A 5,928-nucleotide genomic window follows, 5' to 3' on the forward strand; every position below is an offset into this window, starting at 1 on the left:
AAGCATGTGGGGTTTATAGAAAACATCCAAGAAAGCAAAGAAATGAGGACACAAATGCCTGGCCTGAGACCAAGGCTGGAGAGGGCCCTATACAGGATGGTCCAGTGCTGGTGTTTGGGTTGCTAAGGAGGAAAATCCTGTTTGTCTTGGAGTTGTCGGGTTTTATGACAGAATAACTTTAAATATCTATGTGACTTTGTTCCTTAAAAGAGAGGTGGTAATGTGTGGAATGAGGACCCTGTGGAGGTGAGGGCTGCTGTGGTGGGGATGCCTTCCATATCTCCCTCAAGTCATTGGACGTTAACTCACAATTCTTCTCAGGTCCTGGGGACAATGACTGGGCAGGAAGCAACCTGAGACCCCTGAAGGTTCTGGCCAGTCAGGCCATCTCCTGCTGTGAATGTCAAGTCAGAAGGGAGGGTGGAAAATTGGAAATGTTCTTTTGGAGGATTATAGAGAAATACGAAAAGAAATAGCATGACTTGAAAATATGGTAAGGATTGACATTGTGTGTAAGATGACAGAATCAGCTATTTACACATGGGTAATGTCAAAGTAAAAGCTGCACCAGATGAAGTTAAAGAGGCAGAAAGACTTTATTCAAGACCAACGAAATAAGGGAGAGAGACTGACCCTGAAACAAAAGGCTGGAGAGATTTCAAGAGCAAGTAGAGGGAACTAGAGGTGATTTGTGTTTGCTAATAAGCCTTACTCAAATAAGAAGTAAAACTTCTCATAAATTCTTGACAGGAGGTATATTTAAATACTGGTTGTAAAGGGACCCACTGAGGGTAGGCTCCTGCCCTCCCTCAAAGACTGGGAGGTAGTGGCTGTATCTGCCAAGAGGGTTACATTTCAAAGGGTTGGGCCCAGGCCCTTGGGAAAGACAGTCCCTGGATCCTAAACCTGGCAAGAAAATTCTATGGAGACCTATATACATTTCAAAAGGGCAGAGAAAGAATCTGCAATTACAGATTGTAATTATATTTCTAAAGGAAATGCTCTAAGAAAATGGAGGCCAAGGGCCTATAGTCATGAAGAAATGTCTAAAGTTGAGTGAGTCTGAGAGGAACATCAGGCCTCTAGGTCATGACATACTGCTTTCTGCCCCATGGGAGGCAGACACAAGGACATCTCTATCAGCCAAGACTCAGTCTGCACCTCCATCAGTTCCCTGCAATTTATAATGAGGTGCCAAATAACTGAGAGACAGTGAACAGGGCCAGAATCGGATCATTAGAAGGCTGTGCTTGCTGGACTTTTCCATGAGACAGAACATTTCTGTGACAGTCACTTGCATTTTGATCCAAGATCATCTCTGAGGAAGAACATTCTTGATGCTAAAACAAGGCTGCTCTCGTTCCATTTGGCCTGATTATTTACACAGGTGCAGTGGGATTGCACAGTCATCACTAGTTTCCTCTGATGCAGGCTTTCCTAAGGAACCTCAGATGGGACTTTTAACAGTCTCTTGATATTAGGAAGCCCAGACATCAGGACTCACCTGCAGTCTCTCCAGCTTTGAGTGACATCCTCTCTTCTCCAGATCCCCAAAACTCCCATCAAGTCAACCTTAGCTCCTGAAAGTGTGAGGTCCTATCTGATCCTGTGGACATCATTTTCAAGTAGGAAATTTGACTCAAAACCATGGTTATACCATCAATGTTTCCAATGATATCCTAGTAATAAGCAGGGCTGAGTCTTACTGAACTTACACAAATAACTATTGCCATGAAAATAAGAATGCTGAAGAAGACTTTAGAAAAAGTTCAGGAGAAATCAGAAAGGGAGAAAAACATGAGTGTTGTTATCCTTATGGGTGTCCTCTGGTCTATTCCCATTGTCTGCATCACAGTCCAGGTGCCATCTATAGTTCCCCAGGGAAAAGGAATAGAGCTGTGATTCCTGAGAGCTTATCTTGCACCCCCACTCCTCATTGCACAAACAGTGCCCGTCCTTCCACTGTTGAGATGGTTAAACAGAGACCAAGAGATGGGATCTGGAGTGGAATGTGACCTTGAGTCATTGATAATAACAATGTATGTTCACTTTTCCAAGCTTCTATTTGCTCAATGCAAGTTGTCTAAGGACTTTCCACCAGGTTGAAGATATCACAGTGATAATCCCTGGCATCCTCCCTCCTGACCGGGTCTGTGATGAGGGTGCTGTGTACTGGGACAGCTTCATCCTCTCCATGAGCCATAGACTCTGGTCAATGAAGAATCACTGGATGGAGATACTGGTGTAATTTGTGAGACAGGTCAGGACCACGGGGTCCTTATGTTCTGTGACTGGGGAACTTATGTCCTATGCTGACTCAGATGGAGGGCTTTGACACTGGCTCTGTGGAGAAACAGAGGAGGTGTCTGACTCAGGGAGGCCTGGGGCCATGTTCATTCCTCAGAGATCTCCGCCACTCATGGGACTCCAGTGAGCTCTGAAAATGTGACACAGAGGATGGCCCTGATCCCTACAGAACAATTAGTCTCTTTGTTCAGGTAATGATCTGTAAGAAGAGGGCTGCACCACCCATTCTGATCTCCAGGTAGCCTCAGGTTGGCCGCTTACCTGTGCTCCTGGACATCTGTGTAGTATCAGCACTAGAATCCTCTTCTCATCCCACAGGTCTTGCAACCTCACTATCACATGTAATTTTTCTATCGTGAACTTCCATTGACTTTTTCCTAGACCTTTCTTTGACTTCAGAAGGGATCAGACCACATTCCCTGTAAACACTTCTGTGCATGTCGGAGAAGGCAGACTTGCCAGCCCTGTCCATGTCTGGAGCCAAGGAAATCTTTCATAAACTGAGAAGGCATTTACTTCTTGTTAAATAACTTATTATGGAATGAGGATGGCCCTGCCCAGTCTTTACAACCTTAGGACTTGAAGAGCTTATAATCTAAAGGATTTCTCAATCTGACTTGACCTTTATTTCCAGACCTCTGGATTGCATGTCACACTGAACGAAATCTCTAGAGAAAAGTGGTTAAAGTATTAATAAAAAAAGGCTCTGTTAGGAATAGAAGGAAACAAACTAAGATGACAAAGGTTATAAGTGAAAAACCGACAGCTAATATCATTCTCAATGGTGAAACATTGAATACTTTCCTCTAAGATTACGAACAAGACAAAGATGCTGCTTTCACCACTTCTATTCAAGATAGTACAGTTTTAGCTACAATAATCAGGCAAGAAGAAGAAATATAAGGCACCCATATTGGAAAGAAAGTAGAGAAAGATCACTTTTACATAAGACGTAATCTTATATGTCAAAAACTGTAAAGATTCCACGTACACACACACACAAAACTGTTACAGCTAATAAATTCATCAAAATTGCAGGAGACAAATTCAACACTCAAAATCACTCCCGCTTATATAGAATAATAATGGATTATTTTCTATATATTCATAATGTATATATATTATATAGAATAATAATAATTAGAGGAAAATATAGAGGGAAAGCTTCATAACTTGCGATTTGGCAATGATTTATTTCTTGACTATGACATTAAAAACACAGAGAAAAAAGAAAATATAGATTATTATACATGTGGACATGTACAAATGAGGAAGGGGTGACAGATGAAAGCAGACAGCCTAAACTTTCTGCAAATCTGGCCCTCATGGACCACTTGTGTTTGGTGGTTGTGAGATACAAATTTGAGGAGAAGTTAAAATTCTTCTATATGGGAAAATTGTGATTAACACCCCAGGTTCTCAGACCAATTGCAGGAAGGAATATTTCTCTGAGCATTAAAGACCTGAGACATGGGCCTTAGCCCCTGGAGGGTAAGAGAACCTGTCCTGTGTGGCCAAATTCCAAGGACTCTGCATCCAGTTTCCAGTCTCCGAAGAGATTTTGGATCACTCATTCATTCATTCACTGTTCATTCTTTCCTCCATCTAAAGCAATTGAGAGTTTGTTGCATGTGGGCTCTGTGCTGGCTGCAGGTATAGAGTGGGGAGTGAGACGGCAAAGTCTTTCCTTTGTACTCCAGTGGGAGTGACACCAACATATCAGGAAACAAATAAGTGACATCAAGTCCAGTGCAGGGAGGTGTGGATTGGGCAGCTGAGGGAGCGGCCTGGACATTCCCTGCACTGACTCTGATTGTTGATGCAGGGAATTTAGTTCTAGAGTGAACACACATGATTTCTCCACTTGCTCTCACTCCCAAGACCAGAATCTCTCCCTTTGAACTGGAGACACATAAGTAGAGAGGATCTGAGCTGGAAGTTGGTCTTGAAGTCCACAGACACCTAATAAGACCCCAGGGTGGAAGAGTGGATGGGGCTGTGGCCGCAGACCATCCTCGTGTCTGCTGCTCTTGCTCTGTGTTTCCCTGGTTCAAAGACTTTATCTTCCTTTGCCTCTGTTTTCCCTCAATGAAGTAGGATAAATATTTGACTGCCAGGTTCTCAGTGAATTAACCTTAAAGTATTCAGAGTGCCTGACTTAAACCTTGCCAGAGAGAAGCTGCCCAAATAAATGGCAACCATTCCTGTTTGATTCTGAGAGAGAATGCCCCTGGGCCTAATCCCTGGTGGACCAGGAGGTGCCAACAGCATCTTCTCTCCTCTGTGCCTCCCCTGGGGACACTGACCTTCCTCTGGAGTCTCCTAAGTCTCTCAGGGCAGTCAACTAATGGCCAGGGGATCTTGCCCATCTGTGGTCTCCACCCTGGGTCTCAGGTGAAAGTCCGAGCTCCACCACAGCCCAGATGTGGCTCTTGGGGCTAAGCGCTAACAGGTGAACAGCTCAGGAGACTTGGGACTCAGGAAGCCAGGAAATTATTGCTCTCTTTCAGCCCTTGCCAGGAGGCCAAAAGCCAACACTGGCACAGTCTCCCCAGGGTGACTGGAGTTGGGATCCCACAGGGGTCTGGGCAAGGCCTTCCTGAGCTGAGAATCTCTGTGAGGATCCCAGGGGACCCCTCATTCAGGCTCTGACTGAGCCCTGCAGGGTCTTTCTCAGGGCCATGGCCCCGGAATTTTCCCAAGAGGCTGGGCTGAGATTGATCACCTTCTGCTGAGTTACTCTCATCATCTGGTCCTTCTCTCTGCAGAGAATATCAGGGCCTTGCTTCCAGGAAAAGAATTCCATTCTTTTAAAGTTTGTCTCCACTGTGTGTATCCTGCACTAAATGCTCAAATCCCAATGGGTGACATAGTACAGAGTGGGATGTAGGCACCATCCAGGCCTGTCCATCCTGTGTGTGTGAAGTAGAATTCAGCCAACTGACACCCAGAGGGCAGAGAGGAATCACTGATAGTGTACATGGAGCTGTTCAGTTCCTACTTCGTATGGCACAGTTCTCTTTAAGACTTGTAAGGTGTAGTATCCTGTGTCCTCCTGGGTGTCATTCTAGAACAGCAGGGCTCCAACAGGGTATATTTTCTCTAAACTATTGTATCTAGGTCCTGGGGTTATTTCTTATGTGTCTACTACGTATGATGGAATTTGAAGTTTGGGCTCTACTCTGTCCCCTTAGTACAAGACATAGCCTAAAAGATTCTCAGACAGATTGGTGACAAGAATAGCATCCTTCCCTGCAAGAGCGTTGGGTGGCACCGATTCAGTAGTGAGTTGGGCAGTGGGGGGTGGGTGGGTTCCAGACGGTTAAGAGTGAGACAAGGATGGAAGAGAGAGAGAGCAATCAATATCCGGACCTTGTTGAGAAGAATAAGAATAAAAATTTTTCAAGTATTGAGGGATATGAGAGGCCATTCTGGTTTAAATCTGCTTCAGAGTAAACCTTGTTTTTCCCAGAGCTGCCAAACTTATGCGTCTCTGCCCACACATTGCACATGTGCTTCAAATACTTTCCAAAGGAAAGAATTCACTCTTTAAAGATTGGGGTGAGTGGCTCCCTTTCTGACTCCAATACCAGTACTTTGATGACAATCTTTCTTCCAAAA

General features: G+C 44.5%; 1 pseudogene; it reads right to left on the reverse strand.

Annotated features, from left to right (window-relative positions):
- Positions 1-2,212: 2,212 nt before the first annotated feature.
- Positions 2,213-5,599, reverse strand: LOC124233836 (carcinoembryonic antigen-related cell adhesion molecule 6-like; annotated as a pseudogene).
- Positions 5,600-5,928: the final 329 nt, after the last annotated feature.

This window comes from Equus quagga, unplaced genomic scaffold (assembly GCF_021613505.1).
Source record: "Equus quagga isolate Etosha38 unplaced genomic scaffold, UCLA_HA_Equagga_1.0 262_RagTag, whole genome shotgun sequence".
NCBI classification, from domain to species: Eukaryota; Metazoa; Chordata; class Mammalia; order Perissodactyla; family Equidae; genus Equus; species Equus quagga.